Source organism: Ambystoma mexicanum, chromosome 2q, assembly GCF_040938575.1.
Source record: "Ambystoma mexicanum isolate Mex_15411 chromosome 2q, UKY_AmexF1_1, whole genome shotgun sequence".
NCBI classification, from domain to species: Eukaryota; Metazoa; Chordata; class Amphibia; order Caudata; family Ambystomatidae; genus Ambystoma; species Ambystoma mexicanum.
Genome location: NC_090924.1, coordinates 129,232,042 through 129,248,688, shown reverse-complemented (window position 1 = coordinate 129,248,688; position 16,647 = coordinate 129,232,042). Strand labels below are relative to the sequence as shown.

Here is a 16,647-nt window from a genome sequence, read left to right as displayed (position 1 = left end):
TGAAAGGTGCTTGCGATACATTGTTCCTTCCTTCCTTCCTTCCTTCCTTCCTTCCTTCCTTCCTTCCTTCCTTCCTTCCTTCCTTCCTTCCTTCCTTCCTTCCTTCCTTCCTTCCTTCCTTCCTTCCTTCCTTCCTTCCTTCCTTCCTTCCTTCCTTCCTTCCTTCCTTCCTTCCTTCCTTCCTTCCTTCCTTCCTTCCTCTTATGCTGTTTATGTAATAAGAGGGGACGATACACAGAAGAGAGAGAGTGGCCCAACACACTAGACTAGCAGTCTTCTGATCAATCTGCAGCTGGCAAGGTGGGGGAGAGACTTTATTTTGCACCTGCTGGGATATGCATTGGCAGAAGCTCTGAGGGCTGGGCCTTTCCTTTTGCCTGTAAAAACAAAAAGCAGCCCTCCTCCCTCCAGCCCTGAGAGCATGGGCGTGACACTGGCAAAAGCAGCATCTCCCCTTTGGTAAAGATGACCATTGCACAGCTGCTCACTCAGAGCTCGATCGTGCTCGATCAGGCGAGATATATTTAGGTCACCAGCAAAGTCTGTTCTCTTTTCTTGCGTAGGGTGAGCATTCACAGAGCCCAGCTTCGTTGACAAGAGTGCAAAAGGTGTATACTAAAAGCTTTCTGCTTTACTTGAGCGCCATGGCCGTTATTATATTTTGGCTGCTCCAAGCAATCTCTGTCCAGCCTATGCAAATTTCCAGCTCAAATTTTCCCAGCACTCAAAAAGTCCCTCCTCCCGCCAGCTATGCTTTCAGGAAGTTCAGCAGAAGCAGTCCAACTTCTGTTCCCAGTTCAGAGGAAAAGCTTTCTCGGGCCAGAGAAAGCCAGGGAATCACTGTACCGGCAAGTGCATTTCTTACAACTGGTAATCCCTCAGAACACAGAAATGAAGAAGCTGTATATGAAAATGTGATATTTCTTTGGTACACTAACCTATGTAACTAATATGCACCATTTCAGAGGACGGAGCGGACCCAACTGTGATCCCAGAGACCCAAATACCCAGCAGTAGGGAAAAGAAATCCTCTCTGTGCTCTGCAACATTACATACACAAAATGAAGGCGCGTGCATTTTATTATTGGCCCCATATACACAATACATGTGAGGATGCTTGCCTTCCCAGTGTATTTCTCAAGCTCTTGAGAGCATATGCTATTTCCATGGGAACGCAAATAAGTTCATACTTTACATTTGTGTGTGACAAAAGGGGAAAAAAACGATTTTGTGTAAAATGCCAGCAGAGAGTGTTTCTGCCCGGTCTCGAACGTGCTAACCACTACACTACAGAAACAACTGCTTGCATCCCTTTGTAGGGACTGGGAGAACAGGTGCAAAGGGCTTTGCAAGTGGACCTGCTTAAAGACTAATCAAATGCCTTGCGCCTGAAGCTCACACAATCCAGCCTAAAACATACGTCCTATCAAGCATGCGCACATATACAAGTATGCCTGTTGAGGGTCTATGCAGCGTACAGAGGGAAGGACATATTTCCACTTTGAGATCGGACGGCCAAAACTCACAAGCAAATCAAGGAATGTTACTGAGAGCTAACAGAGAACACAAAGTGCTTGTCGCAAGGACATGGCAGGCAAAGAGGTTCAGGAAGTGAATTGTTCATCGACTACTGCTTACCGAGAAAGCCAGAGAGTCTGTCCAATGAAAATAACATTGGAAAAAAAAAAAGGAGCTCAAGTTACCCACCTTGATCGGGCTCCTCCGGACCTCTCGCACCCAAAGCGAGAATCATACCCCTAGACCAACGAGCCACGGTCCTGTGATCATCTGACGGAATTGTACTCAGCGTTTCCACCCCCCTTAGGCTTCGAGGCCAAGAATGCCTATTCCTGAAGTTTGTTCCTGCCGCTGAAAGCCTTGTCGGTGTATGAGCCAAATGAATGCCCCAGTCGGCACGCTCTGACTGTCTTCATAGCTCTTCTTCTCGTCCTGAAGGTGTTGGCACATTGACATCAGGATCAATGAAGCTGGTGGCACACCCTCCCTTCCATTCGCCCGTGAAGGGTACGTATAAAAGAGCTGTTGATGCACAGAAGAAGAAATCTAGCATAACACCAACGCGGTCTGCTGATCAATTGAAAGTGGACAAAGTGAGCGAGTGAGAGCCTTCATTTTGCACCGGATCTGCATTGGCAGAAGCTCTGAGGGCTAGGAATTTTCTTTTGCCCTTGAAAAAAAGAAAAATCCAATATCACATCTGCCTGGGTGCATGAACATTGCTCAGGGAAAAGCAGCGCCACCCTTCTGTAAGAAATAGCATTGCACAACTGCTCCCTCAGCTTTCCATCCAACTATACATAAGCACGCACATATGCAGGCATGCAATTTTAATTCATCACATATTCGGAGCAAATGTGAGTGCGCTCGTCTACTCAGAATTTATTTCAAAGCGTGTCAGAGGAACTGCTTCTTCCGTTGCAACTGCAAATAAGTTCATGGCTTGAGCTTCGAGATGGTGGAACATGAAAAGTGTAAAATGCCACCCTCTGCTGTTTCTGCCCGGTCTCGAACCAGGGACCTTTCGCGTGTAAGGCGAACGTGATAACCACTACACTACAGAAACTGCTGCATGCTATGCCCTCTGGCGGTTGAGAGAATAGGGTCAAGTAACAGTGCAATTGTCTCTGTTTGAACACTTATCAAATGCCTCACGCCCAAAGCTTTACAAATGCAGCTCATCACACACACGGCGTTACAAGCATGAACACTCAGACAAGTGTGCCAGCTGAGAGGCCGTGCAGTCTGAAGATGTAAGGGCCTCTTTAGGCATTGGTATGGGACAGCCATGAATTAACAAACAAATCCAGAAAGGTGACTGAGAGCTACTTGGGACTCCTTAATGCATGGCGCAATGAGGCGGTCCGCAAAGAGGCTTAGGAAGCCCAATGTTCATCGACCATTGTCCATCCATCAGTCCAGAGTCTATAGAATTGAAAAACACATGTGTAAAAAAGTATCGGGCCAGGCACCAATCAATGGGCTCGTCCGGGATTTGAACCCGGGACCTCTCGCACCCGAAGCGAGAATCATACCCCTAGACCAACGAGCCTACACTTGCAGAGTAGTCTAGACAATATGTAGGGATTTGACTTGGCAGTTGTACCTCTTGAGGATTGTAGCACAAGAGTATCTCTTCCTAACGTTTGCTCCTAAAGCCCGTCCTCGTCCCTAAATGATGCAAAGGCTGAGCGTCTTCACAGGTCTACTCCTCATCCCGAAGGTTGGTGGACCATTGACATCAGGGTGAAAGGTGCTTGCGATACACTGTTCCTTCCTTCCTTCCTTCCTTCCTTCCTTCCTTCCTTCCTTCCTTCCTTCCTTCCTTCCTTCCTTCCTTCCTTCCTTCCTTCCTTCCTTCCTTCCTTCCTTCCTTCCTTCCTTCCTTCCTTCCTTCCTTCCTTCCTTCCTTCCTTCCTTCCTTCCTTCCTCTTATGCTGTTTATGTAATAAGAGGGGACGATACACAGAAGAGAGAGAGTGGCCCAACACACTAGACTAGCAGTCTTCTGATCAATCTGCAGCTGGCAAGGTGGGGGAAAGACTTTATTTTGCACCTGCTGGGATATGCATTGGCAGAAGCTCTGAGGGCTGGGCCTTTCCTTTTGCCTGTAAAAACAAAAAGCAGCCCTCCTCCCTCCAGCCCTGAGAGCATGGGTGTGACACTGGCAAAAGCAGCATCTCCCCTTTGGTAAAGATGACCATTGCAAAGCTGCTCACTCAGAGCTCGATCGTGCTCGATCAGGCGAGATATATTTAGGTCACCAGCAAAGTCTGTTCTCTTTTCTTGCGTAGGGTGAGCATTCACAGAGCCCAGCTTCGTTGACAAGAGTGCAAAAGGTGTATACTAAAAGCTTTCTGCTTTACTTGAGCGCCATGGCCGTTATTATATTTTGGCTGCTCCAAGCAATCTCTGTCCAGCCTATGCAAATTTCCAGCTCAAATTTTCCCAGCACTCAAAAAGTCCCTCCTCCCGCCAGCTATGCTTTCAGGAAGTTCAGCAGAAGCAGTCCAACTTCTGTTCCCAGTTCAGAGGAAAAGCTTTCTCGGGCCAGAGAAAGCCAGGGAATCACTGTACCGGCAAGTGCATTTCTTACAACTGGTAATCCCTCAGAACACAGAAATGAAGAAGCTGTATATGAAAATGTGATATTTCTTTGGTACACTAACCTATGTAACTAATATCCACCATTTCAGAGGACGGAGCGGACCCAACTGTGATCCCAGAGACCCAAATACCCAGCAGTAGGGAAAAGAAATCCTCTCTGTGCTCTGCAACATTACATACACAAAATGAAGGCGCGTGCATTTTATTATTGGCCCCATATACACAATACATGTGAGGATGCTTGCCTTCCCAGTGTATTTCTCAAGCTCTTGAGAGCATATGCTATTTCCATGGGAACGCAAATAAGTTCATACTTTACATTTGTGTGTGACAAAAGGGGAAAAAAACGATTTTGTGTAAAATGCCAGCAGAGAGTGTTTCTGCCCGGTCTCGAACGTGCTAACCACTACACTACAGAAACAACTGCTTGCATCCCTTTGTAGGGACTGGGAGAACAGGTGCAAAGGGCTTTGCAAGTGGACCTGCTTAAAGACTAATCAAATGCCTTGCGCCTGAAGCTCACACAATCCAGCCTAAAACATACGTCCTATCAAGCATGCGCACATATACAAGTATGCCTGTTGAGGGTCTATGCAGCGTACAGAGGGAAGGACATATTTCCACTTTGAGATCGGACGGCCAAAACTCACAAGCAAATCAAGGAATGTTACTGAGAGCTAACAGAGAACACAAAGTGCTTGTCGCAAGGACATGGCAGGCAAAGAGGTTCAGGAAGTGAATTGTTCATCGACTACTGCTTACCGAGAAAGCCAGAGAGTCTGTCCAATGAAAATAACATTGGAAAAAAAAAAAAGGAGCTCAAGTTACCCACCTTGATCGGGCTCCTCCGGACCTCTCGCACCCAAAGCGAGAATCATACCCCTAGACCAACGAGCCACGGTCCTGTGATCATCTGACGGAATTGTACTCAGCGTTTCCACCCCCCTTAGGCTTCGAGGCCAAGAATGCCTATTCCTGAAGTTTGTTCCTGCCGCTGAAAGCCTTGTCGGTGTATGAGCCAAATGAATGCCCCAGTCGGCACGCTCTGACTGTCTTCATAGCTCTTCTTCTCGTCCTGAAGGTGTTGGCACATTGACATCAGGATCAATGAAGCTGGTGGCACACCCTCCCTTCCATTCGCCCGTGAAGGGTACGTATAAAAGAGCTGTTGATGCACAGAAGAAGAAATCTAGCACAACACCAACGCGGTCTGCTGATCAATTGAAAGTGGACAAAGTGAGCGAGTGAGAGCCTTCATTTTGCACCGGATCTGCATTGGCAGAAGCTCTGAGGGCTAGGAATTTTCTTTTGCCCTTGAAAAAAAGAAAAATCCAATATCACATCTGCCTGGGTGCATGAACATTGCTCAGGGAAAAGCAGCGCCACCCTTCTGTAAGAAATAGCATTGCACAACTGCTCCCTCAGCTTTCCATCCAACTATACATAAGCACGCACATATGCAGGCATGCAATTTTAATTCATCACATATTCGGAGCAAATGTGAGTGCGCTCGTCTACTCAGAATTTATTTCAAAGCGTGTCAGAGGAACTGCTTCTTCCGTTGCAACTGCAAATAAGTTCATGGCTTGAGCTTCGAGATGGTGGAACATGAAAAGTGTAAAATGCCACCCTCTGCTGTTTCTGCCCGGTCTCGAACCAGGGACCTTTCGCGTGTAAGGCGAACGTGATAACCACTACACTACAGAAACTGCTGCATGCTATGCCCTCTGGCGGTTGAGAGAATAGGGTCAAGTAACAGTGCAATTGTCTCTGTTTGAACACTTATCAAATGCCTCACGCCCAAAGCTTTACAAATGCAGCTCATCACACACACGGCGTTACAAGCATGAACACTCAGACAAGTGTGCCAGCTGAGAGGCCGTGCAGTCTGAAGATGTAAGGGCCTCTTTAGGCATTGGTATGGGACAGCCATGAATTAACAAACAAATCCAGAAAGGTGACTGAGAGCTACTTGGGACTCCTTAATGCATGGCGCAATGAGGCGGTCCGCAAAGAGGCTTAGGAAGCCCAATGTTCATCGACCATTGTCCATCCATCAGTCCAGAGTCTATAGAATTGAAAAACACATGTGTAAAAAAGTATCGGGCCAGGCACCAATCAATGGGCTCGTCTGGGATTTGAACCCGGGACCTCTCGCACCCGAAGCGAGAATCATACCCCTAGACCAACGAGCCTACACTTGCAGAGTAGTCTAGACAATATGTAGGGATTTGACTTGGCAGTTGTACCTCTTGAGGATTGTAGCACAAGAGTATCTCTTCCTAACGTTTGCTCCTAAAGCCCGTCCTCGTCCCTAAATGATGCAAAGGCTGAGCGTCTTCACAGGTCTACTCCTCATCCCGAAGGTTGGTGGACCATTGACATCAGGGTGAAAGGTGCTTGCGATACACTGTTCCTTCCTTCCTTCCTTCCTTCCTTCCTTCCTTCCTTCCTTCCTTCCTTCCTTCCTTCCTTCCTTCCTTCCTTCCTTCCTTCCTTCCTTCCTTCCTTCCTTCCTTCCTTCCTTCCTTCCTTCCTTCCTTCCTTCCTTCCTTCCTTCCTTCCTTCCTTCCTTCCTCTTATGCTGTTTATGTAATAAGAGGGGACGATACACAGAAGAGAGAGAGTGGCCCAACACACTAGACTAGCAGTCTTCTGATCAATCTGCAGCTGGCAAGGTGGGGGAAAGACTTTATTTTGCACCTGCTGGGATATGCATTGGCAGAAGCTCTGAGGGCTGGGCCTTTCCTTTTGCCTGTAAAAACAAAAAGCAGCCCTCCTCCCTCCAGCCCTGAGAGCATGGGTGTGACACTGGCAAAAGCAGCATCTCCCCTTTGGTAAAGATGACCATTGCAAAGCTGCTCACTCAGAGCTCGATCGTGCTCGATCAGGCGAGATATATTTAGGTCACCAGCAAAGTCTGTTCTCTTTTCTTGCGTAGGGTGAGCATTCACAGAGCCCAGCTTCGTTGACAAGAGTGCAAAAGGTGTATACTAAAAGCTTTCTGCTTTACTTGAGCGCCATGGCCGTTATTATATTTTGGCTGCTCCAAGCAATCTCTGTCCAGCCTATGCAAATTTCCAGCTCAAATTTTCCCAGCACTCAAAAAGTCCCTCCTCCCGCCAGCTATGCTTTCAGGAAGTTCAGCAGAAGCAGTCCAACTTCTGTTCCCAGTTCAGAGGAAAAGCTTTCTCGGGCCAGAGAAAGCCAGGGAATCACTGTACCGGCAAGTGCATTTCTTACAACTGGTAATCCCTCAGAACACAGAAATGAAGAAGCTGTATATGAAAATGTGATATTTCTTTGGTACACTAACCTATGTAACTAATATGCACCATTTCAGAGGACGGAGCGGACCCAACTGTGATCCCAGAGACCCAAATACCCAGCAGTAGGGAAAAGAAATCCTCTCTGTGCTCTGCAACATTACATACACAAAATGAAGGCGCGTGCATTTTATTATTGGCCCCATATACACAATACATGTGAGGATGCTTGCCTTCCCAGTGTATTTCTCAAGCTCTTGAGAGCATATGCTATTTCCATGGGAACGCAAATAAGTTCATACTTTACATTTGTGTGTGACAAAAGGGGAAAAAAACGATTTTGTGTAAAATGCCAGCAGAGAGTGTTTCTGCCCGGTCTCGAACGTGCTAACCACTACACTACAGAAACAACTGCTTGCATCCCTTTGTAGGGACTGGGAGAACAGGTGCAAAGGGCTTTGCAAGTGGACCTGCTTAAAGACTAATCAAATGCCTTGCGCCTGAAGCTCACACAATCCAGCCTAAAACATACGTCCTATCAAGCATGCGCACATATACAAGTATGCCTGTTGAGGGTCTATGCAGCGTACAGAGGGAAGGACATATTTCCACTTTGAGATCGGACGGCCAAAACTCACAAGCAAATCAAGGAATGTTACTGAGAGCTAACAGAGAACACAAAGTGCTTGTCGCAAGGACATGGCAGGCAAAGAGGTTCAGGAAGTGAATTGTTCATCGACTACTGCTTACCGAGAAAGCCAGAGAGTCTGTCCAATGAAAATAACATTGGAAAAAAAAAAAGGAGCTCAAGTTACCCACCTTGATCGGGCTCCTCCGGACCTCTCGCACCCAAAGCGAGAATCATACCCCTAGACCAACGAGCCACGGTCCTGTGATCATCTGACGGAATTGTACTCAGCGTTTCCACCCCCCTTAGGCTTCGAGGCCAAGAATGCCTATTCCTGAAGTTTGTTCCTGCCGCTGAAAGCCTTGTCGGTGTATGAGCCAAATGAATGCCCCAGTCGGCACGCTCTGACTGTCTTCATAGCTCTTCTTCTCGTCCTGAAGGTGTTGGCACATTGACATCAGGATCAATGAAGCTGGTGGCACACCCTCCCTTCCATTCGCCCGTGAAGGGTACGTATAAAAGAGCTGTTGATGCACAGAAGAAGAAATCTAGCACAACACCAACGCGGTCTGCTGATCAATTGAAAGTGGACAAAGTGAGCGAGTGAGAGCCTTCATTTTGCACCGGATCTGCATTGGCAGAAGCTCTGAGGGCTAGGAATTTTCTTTTGCCCTTGAAAAAAAGAAAAATCCAATATCACATCTGCCTGGGTGCATGAACATTGCTCAGGGAAAAGCAGCGCCACCCTTCTGTAAGAAATAGCATTGCACAACTGCTCCCTCAGCTTTCCATCCAACTATACATAAGCACGCACATATGCAGGCATGCAATTTTAATTCATCACATATTCGGAGCAAATGTGAGTGCGCTCGTCTACTCAGAATTTATTTCAAAGCGTGTCAGAGGAACTGCTTCTTCCGTTGCAACTGCAAATAAGTTCATGGCTTGAGCTTCGAGATGGTGGAACATGAAAAGTGTAAAATGCCACCCTCTGCTGTTTCTGCCCGGTCTCGAACCAGGGACCTTTCGCGTGTAAGGCGAACGTGATAACCACTACACTACAGAAACTGCTGCATGCTATGCCCTCTGGCGGTTGAGAGAATAGGGTCAAGTAACAGTGCAATTGTCTCTGTTTGAACACTTATCAAATGCCTCACGCCCAAAGCTTTACAAATGCAGCTCATCACACACACGGCGTTACAAGCATGAACACTCAGACAAGTGTGCCAGCTGAGAGGCCGTGCAGTCTGAAGATGTAAGGGCCTCTTTAGGCATTGGTATGGGACAGCCATGAATTAACAAACAAATCCAGAAAGGTGACTGAGAGCTACTTGGGACTCCTTAATGCATGGCGCAATGAGGCGGTCCGCAAAGAGGCTTAGGAAGCCCAATGTTCATCGACCATTGTCCATCCATCAGTCCAGAGTCTATAGAATTGAAAAACACATGTGTAAAAAAGTATCGGGCCAGGCACCAATCAATGGGCTCGTCCGGGATTTGAACCCGGGACCTCTCGCACCCGAAGCGAGAATCATACCCCTAGACCAACGAGCCTACACTTGCAGAGTAGTCTAGACAATATGTAGGGATTTGACTTGGCAGTTGTACCTCTTGAGGATTGTAGCACAAGAGTATCTCTTCCTAACGTTTGCTCCTAAAGCCCGTCCTCGTCCCTAAATGATGCAAAGGCTGAGCGTCTTCACAGGTCTACTCCTCATCCCGAAGGTTGGTGGACCATTGACATCAGGGTGAAAGGTGCTTGCGATACATTGTTCCTTCCTTCCTTCCTTCCTTCCTTCCTTCCTTCCTTCCTTCCTTCCTTCCTTCCTTCCTTCCTTCCTTCCTTCCTTCCTTCCTTCCTTCCTTCCTTCCTTCCTTCCTTCCTTCCTTCCTTCCTTCCTTCCTTCCTTCCTTCCTTCCTTCCTTCCTTCCTTCCTTCCTTCCTTCCTTCCTCTTATGCTGTTTATGTAATAAGAGGGGACGATACACAGAAGAGAGAGAGTGGCCCAACACACTAGACTAGCAGTCTTCTGATCAATCTGCAGCTGGCAAGGTGGGGGAGAGACTTTATTTTGCACCTGCTGGGATATGCATTGGCAGAAGCTCTGAGGGCTGGGCCTTTCCTTTTGCCTGTAAAAACAAAAAGCAGCCCTCCTCCCTCCAGCCCTGAGAGCATGGGCGTGACACTGGCAAAAGCAGCATCTCCCCTTTGGTAAAGATGACCATTGCACAGCTGCTCACTCAGAGCTCGATCGTGCTCGATCAGGCGAGATATATTTAGGTCACCAGCAAAGTCTGTTCTCTTTTCTTGCGTAGGGTGAGCATTCACAGAGCCCAGCTTCGTTGACAAGAGTGCAAAAGGTGTATACTAAAAGCTTTCTGCTTTACTTGAGCGCCATGGCCGTTATTATATTTTGGCTGCTCCAAGCAATCTCTGTCCAGCCTATGCAAATTTCCAGCTCAAATTTTCCCAGCACTCAAAAAGTCCCTCCTCCCGCCAGCTATGCTTTCAGGAAGTTCAGCAGAAGCAGTCCAACTTCTGTTCCCAGTTCAGAGGAAAAGCTTTCTCGGGCCAGAGAAAGCCAGGGAATCACTGTACCGGCAAGTGCATTTCTTACAACTGGTAATCCCTCAGAACACAGAAATGAAGAAGCTGTATATGAAAATGTGATATTTCTTTGGTACACTAACCTATGTAACTAATATGCACCATTTCAGAGGACGGAGCGGACCCAACTGTGATCCCAGAGACCCAAATACCCAGCAGTAGGGAAAAGAAATCCTCTCTGTGCTCTGCAACATTACATACACAAAATGAAGGCGCGTGCATTTTATTATTGGCCCCATATACACAATACATGTGAGGATGCTTGCCTTCCCAGTGTATTTCTCAAGCTCTTGAGAGCATATGCTATTTCCATGGGAACGCAAATAAGTTCATACTTTACATTTGTGTGTGACAAAAGGGGAAAAAAACGATTTTGTGTAAAATGCCAGCAGAGAGTGTTTCTGCCCGGTCTCGAACGTGCTAACCACTACACTACAGAAACAACTGCTTGCATCCCTTTGTAGGGACTGGGAGAACAGGTGCAAAGGGCTTTGCAAGTGGACCTGCTTAAAGACTAATCAAATGCCTTGCGCCTGAAGCTCACACAATCCAGCCTAAAACATACGTCCTATCAAGCATGCGCACATATACAAGTATGCCTGTTGAGGGTCTATGCAGCGTACAGAGGGAAGGACATATTTCCACTTTGAGATCGGACGGCCAAAACTCACAAGCAAATCAAGGAATGTTACTGAGAGCTAACAGAGAACACAAAGTGCTTGTCGCAAGGACATGGCAGGCAAAGAGGTTCAGGAAGTGAATTGTTCATCGACTACTGCTTACCGAGAAAGCCAGAGAGTCTGTCCAATGAAAATAACATTGGAAAAAAAAAAAGGAGCTCAAGTTACCCACCTTGATCGGGCTCCTCCGGACCTCTCGCACCCAAAGCGAGAATCATACCCCTAGACCAACGAGCCACGGTCCTGTGATCATCTGACGGAATTGTACTCAGCGTTTCCACCCCCCTTAGGCTTCGAGGCCAAGAATGCCTATTCCTGAAGTTTGTTCCTGCCGCTGAAAGCCTTGTCGGTGTATGAGCCAAATGAATGCCCCAGTCGGCACGCTCTGACTGTCTTCATAGCTCTTCTTCTCGTCCTGAAGGTGTTGGCACATTGACATCAGGATCAATGAAGCTGGTGGCACACCCTCCCTTCCATTCGCCCGTGAAGGGTACGTATAAAAGAGCTGTTGATGCACAGAAGAAGAAATCTAGCATAACACCAACGCGGTCTGCTGATCAATTGAAAGTGGACAAAGTGAGCGAGTGAGAGCCTTCATTTTGCACCGGATCTGCATTGGCAGAAGCTCTGAGGGCTAGGAATTTTCTTTTGCCCTTGAAAAAAAGAAAAATCCAATATCACATCTGCCTGGGTGCATGAACATTGCTCAGGGAAAAGCAGCGCCACCCTTCTGTAAGAAATAGCATTGCACAACTGCTCCCTCAGCTTTCCATCCAACTATACATAAGCACGCACATATGCAGGCATGCAATTTTAATTCATCACATATTCGGAGCAAATGTGAGTGCGCTCGTCTACTCAGAATTTATTTCAAAGCGTGTCAGAGGAACTGCTTCTTCCGTTGCAACTGCAAATAAGTTCATGGCTTGAGCTTCGAGATGGTGGAACATGAAAAGTGTAAAATGCCACCCTCTGCTGTTTCTGCCCGGTCTCGAACCAGGGACCTTTCGCGTGTAAGGCGAACGTGATAACCACTACACTACAGAAACTGCTGCATGCTATGCCCTCTGGCGGTTGAGAGAATAGGGTCAAGTAACAGTGCAATTGTCTCTGTTTGAACACTTATCAAATGCCTCACGCCCAAAGCTTTACAAATGCAGCTCATCACACACACGGCGTTACAAGCATGAACACTCAGACAAGTGTGCCAGCTGAGAGGCCGTGCAGTCTGAAGATGTAAGGGCCTCTTTAGGCATTGGTATGGGACAGCCATGAATTAACAAACAAATCCAGAAAGGTGACTGAGAGCTACTTGGGACTCCTTAATGCATGGCGCAATGAGGCGGTCCGCAAAGAGGCTTAGGAAGCCCAATGTTCATCGACCATTGTCCATCCATCAGTCCAGAGTCTATAGAATTGAAAAACACATGTGTAAAAAAGTATCGGGCCAGGCACCAATCAATGGGCTCGTCCGGGATTTGAACCCGGGACCTCTCGCACCCGAAGCGAGAATCATACCCCTAGACCAACGAGCCTACACTTGCAGAGTAGTCTAGACAATATGTAGGGATTTGACTTGGCAGTTGTACCTCTTGAGGATTGTAGCACAAGAGTATCTCTTCCTAACGTTTGCTCCTAAAGCCCGTCCTCGTCCCTAAATGATGCAAAGGCTGAGCGTCTTCACAGGTCTACTCCTCATCCCGAAGGTTGGTGGACCATTGACATCAGGGTGAAAGGTGCTTGCGATACACTGTTCCTTCCTTCCTTCCTTCCTTCCTTCCTTCCTTCCTTCCTTCCTTCCTTCCTTCCTTCCTTCCTTCCTTCCTTCCTTCCTTCCTTCCTTCCTTCCTTCCTTCCTTCCTTCCTTCCTTCCTTCCTTCCTTCCTTCCTTCCTTCCTTCCTTCCTTCCTTCCTTCCTTCCTTCCTCTTATGCTGTTTATGTAATAAGAGGGGACGATACACAGAAGAGAGAGAGTGGCCCAACACACTAGACTAGCAGTCTTCTGATCAATCTGCAGCTGGCAAGGTGGGGGAAAGACTTTATTTTGCACCTGCTGGGATATGCATTGGCAGAAGCTCTGAGGGCTGGGCCTTTCCTTTTGCCTGTAAAAACAAAAAGCAGCCCTCCTCCCTCCAGCCCTGAGAGCATGGGTGTGACACTGGCAAAAGCAGCATCTCCCCTTTGGTAAAGATGACCATTGCAAAGCTGCTCACTCAGAGCTCGATCGTGCTCGATCAGGCGAGATATATTTAGGTCACCAGCAAAGTCTGTTCTCTTTTCTTGCGTAGGGTGAGCATTCACAGAGCCCAGCTTCGTTGACAAGAGTGCAAAAGGTGTATACTAAAAGCTTTCTGCTTTACTTGAGCGCCATGGCCGTTATTATATTTTGGCTGCTCCAAGCAATCTCTGTCCAGCCTATGCAAATTTCCAGCTCAAATTTTCCCAGCACTCAAAAAGTCCCTCCTCCCGCCAGCTATGCTTTCAGGAAGTTCAGCAGAAGCAGTCCAACTTCTGTTCCCAGTTCAGAGGAAAAGCTTTCTCGGGCCAGAGAAAGCCAGGGAATCACTGTACCGGCAAGTGCATTTCTTACAACTGGTAATCCCTCAGAACACAGAAATGAAGAAGCTGTATATGAAAATGTGATATTTCTTTGGTACACTAACCTATGTAACTAATATCCACCATTTCAGAGGACGGAGCGGACCCAACTGTGATCCCAGAGACCCAAATACCCAGCAGTAGGGAAAAGAAATCCTCTCTGTGCTCTGCAACATTACATACACAAAATGAAGGCGCGTGCATTTTATTATTGGCCCCATATACACAATACATGTGAGGATGCTTGCCTTCCCAGTGTATTTCTCAAGCTCTTGAGAGCATATGCTATTTCCATGGGAACGCAAATAAGTTCATACTTTACATTTGTGTGTGACAAAAGGGGAAAAAAACGATTTTGTGTAAAATGCCAGCAGAGAGTGTTTCTGCCCGGTCTCGAACGTGCTAACCACTACACTACAGAAACAACTGCTTGCATCCCTTTGTAGGGACTGGGAGAACAGGTGCAAAGGGCTTTGCAAGTGGACCTGCTTAAAGACTAATCAAATGCCTTGCGCCTGAAGCTCACACAATCCAGCCTAAAACATACGTCCTATCAAGCATGCGCACATATACAAGTATGCCTGTTGAGGGTCTATGCAGCGTACAGAGGGAAGGACATATTTCCACTTTGAGATCGGACGGCCAAAACTCACAAGCAAATCAAGGAATGTTACTGAGAGCTAACAGAGAACACAAAGTGCTTGTCGCAAGGACATGGCAGGCAAAGAGGTTCAGGAAGTGAATTGTTCATCGACTACTGCTTACCGAGAAAGCCAGAGAGTCTGTCCAATGAAAATAACATTGGAAAAAAAAAAAAGGAGCTCAAGTTACCCACCTTGATCGGGCTCCTCCGGACCTCTCGCACCCAAAGCGAGAATCATACCCCTAGACCAACGAGCCACGGTCCTGTGATCATCTGACGGAATTGTACTCAGCGTTTCCACCCCCCTTAGGCTTCGAGGCCAAGAATGCCTATTCCTGAAGTTTGTTCCTGCCGCTGAAAGCCTTGTCGGTGTATGAGCCAAATGAATGCCCCAGTCGGCACGCTCTGACTGTCTTCATAGCTCTTCTTCTCGTCCTGAAGGTGTTGGCACATTGACATCAGGATCAATGAAGCTGGTGGCACACCCTCCCTTCCATTCGCCCGTGAAGGGTACGTATAAAAGAGCTGTTGATGCACAGAAGAAGAAATCTAGCACAACACCAACGCGGTCTGCTGATCAATTGAAAGTGGACAAAGTGAGCGAGTGAGAGCCTTCATTTTGCACCGGATCTGCATTGGCAGAAGCTCTGAGGGCTAGGAATTTTCTTTTGCCCTTGAAAAAAAGAAAAATCCAATATCACATCTGCCTGGGTGCATGAACATTGCTCAGGGAAAAGCAGCGCCACCCTTCTGTAAGAAATAGCATTGCACAACTGCTCCCTCAGCTTTCCATCCAACTATACATAAGCACGCACATATGCAGGCATGCAATTTTAATTCATCACATATTCGGAGCAAATGTGAGTGCGCTCGTCTACTCAGAATTTATTTCAAAGCGTGTCAGAGGAACTGCTTCTTCCGTTGCAACTGCAAATAAGTTCATGGCTTGAGCTTCGAGATGGTGGAACATGAAAAGTGTAAAATGCCACCCTCTGCTGTTTCTGCCCGGTCTCGAACCAGGGACCTTTCGCGTGTAAGGCGAACGTGATAACCACTACACTACAGAAACTGCTGCATGCTATGCCCTCTGGCGGTTGAGAGAATAGGGTCAAGTAACAGTGCAATTGTCTCTGTTTGAACACTTATCAAATGCCTCACGCCCAAAGCTTTACAAATGCAGCTCATCACACACACGGCGTTACAAGCATGAACACTCAGACAAGTGTGCCAGCTGAGAGGCCGTGCAGTCTGAAGATGTAAGGGCCTCTTTAGGCATTGGTATGGGACAGCCATGAATTAACAAACAAATCCAGAAAGGTGACTGAGAGCTACTTGGGACTCCTTAATGCATGGCGCAATGAGGCGGTCCGCAAAGAGGCTTAGGAAGCCCAATGTTCATCGACCATTGTCCATCCATCAGTCCAGAGTCTATAGAATTGAAAAACACATGTGTAAAAAAGTATCGGGCCAGGCACCAATCAATGGGCTCGTCTGGGATTTGAACCCGGGACCTCTCGCACCCGAAGCGAGAATCATACCCCTAGACCAACGAGCCTACACTTGCAGAGTAGTCTAGACAATATGTAGGGATTTGACTTGGCAGTTGTACCTCTTGAGGATTGTAGCACAAGAGTATCTCTTCCTAACGTTTGCTCCTAAAGCCCGTCCTCGTCCCTAAATGATGCAAAGGCTGAGCGTCTTCACAGGTCTACTCCTCATCCCGAAGGTTGGTGGACCATTGACATCAGGGTGAAAGGTGCTTGCGATACACTGTTCCTTCCTTCCTTCCTTCCTTCCTTCCTTCCTTCCTTCCTTCCTTCCTTCCTTCCTTCCTTCCTTCCTTCCTTCCTTCCTTCCTTCCTTCCTTCCTTCCTTCCTTCCTTCCTTCCTTCCTTCCTTCCTTCCTTCCTTCCTTCCTTCCTTCCTTCCTTCCTCTTATGCTGTTTATGTAATAAGAGGGGACGATACACAGAAGAGAGAGAGTGGCCCAACACACTAGACTAGCAGTCTTCTGATCAATCTGCAGCTGGCAAGGTGGGGGAAAGACTTTATTTTGCACCTGCTGGGATATGCATTGGCAGAAGCTCTGAGGGCTGGG

At 47.4% G+C, this 16,647-nt stretch overlaps 10 non-coding genes across 10 annotated transcripts; all 10 read right to left on the bottom strand.

The window, feature by feature from the left end:
- Positions 1-2,511: 2,511 nt before the first annotated feature.
- TRNAV-UAC (transfer RNA valine (anticodon UAC)) lies at positions 2,512-2,584 on the bottom strand. Its single transcript has one exon. It is a non-coding gene; the product is annotated as a tRNA-Val (tRNA).
- Positions 2,585-2,998: 414 nt separating this feature from the next.
- TRNAP-CGG (transfer RNA proline (anticodon CGG)) lies at positions 2,999-3,070 on the bottom strand. The gene has a single exon. It is a non-coding gene; the product is annotated as a tRNA-Pro (tRNA).
- A 2,691-nt stretch (positions 3,071-5,761) lies between these two features.
- TRNAV-UAC (transfer RNA valine (anticodon UAC)) lies at positions 5,762-5,834 on the bottom strand. The gene has a single exon. It is a non-coding gene; the product is annotated as a tRNA-Val (tRNA).
- Positions 5,835-6,248: 414 nt separating this feature from the next.
- On the bottom strand, positions 6,249-6,320 carry TRNAP-CGG (transfer RNA proline (anticodon CGG)). Its single transcript has one exon. It is a non-coding gene; the product is annotated as a tRNA-Pro (tRNA).
- Positions 6,321-9,014: 2,694 nt separating this feature from the next.
- TRNAV-UAC (transfer RNA valine (anticodon UAC)) lies at positions 9,015-9,087 on the bottom strand. Its single transcript has one exon. It is a non-coding gene; the product is annotated as a tRNA-Val (tRNA).
- Positions 9,088-9,501: 414 nt separating this feature from the next.
- Positions 9,502-9,573, bottom strand: TRNAP-CGG (transfer RNA proline (anticodon CGG)). Its single transcript has one exon. It is a non-coding gene; the product is annotated as a tRNA-Pro (tRNA).
- Positions 9,574-12,283: 2,710 nt separating this feature from the next.
- TRNAV-UAC (transfer RNA valine (anticodon UAC)) lies at positions 12,284-12,356 on the bottom strand. The gene has a single exon. It is a non-coding gene; the product is annotated as a tRNA-Val (tRNA).
- Positions 12,357-12,770: 414 nt separating this feature from the next.
- On the bottom strand, positions 12,771-12,842 carry TRNAP-CGG (transfer RNA proline (anticodon CGG)). Its single transcript has one exon. It is a non-coding gene; the product is annotated as a tRNA-Pro (tRNA).
- Positions 12,843-15,545: 2,703 nt separating this feature from the next.
- Positions 15,546-15,618, bottom strand: TRNAV-UAC (transfer RNA valine (anticodon UAC)). Its single transcript has one exon. It is a non-coding gene; the product is annotated as a tRNA-Val (tRNA).
- Positions 15,619-16,032: 414 nt separating this feature from the next.
- TRNAP-CGG (transfer RNA proline (anticodon CGG)) lies at positions 16,033-16,104 on the bottom strand. Its single transcript has one exon. It is a non-coding gene; the product is annotated as a tRNA-Pro (tRNA).
- Positions 16,105-16,647: the final 543 nt, after the last annotated feature.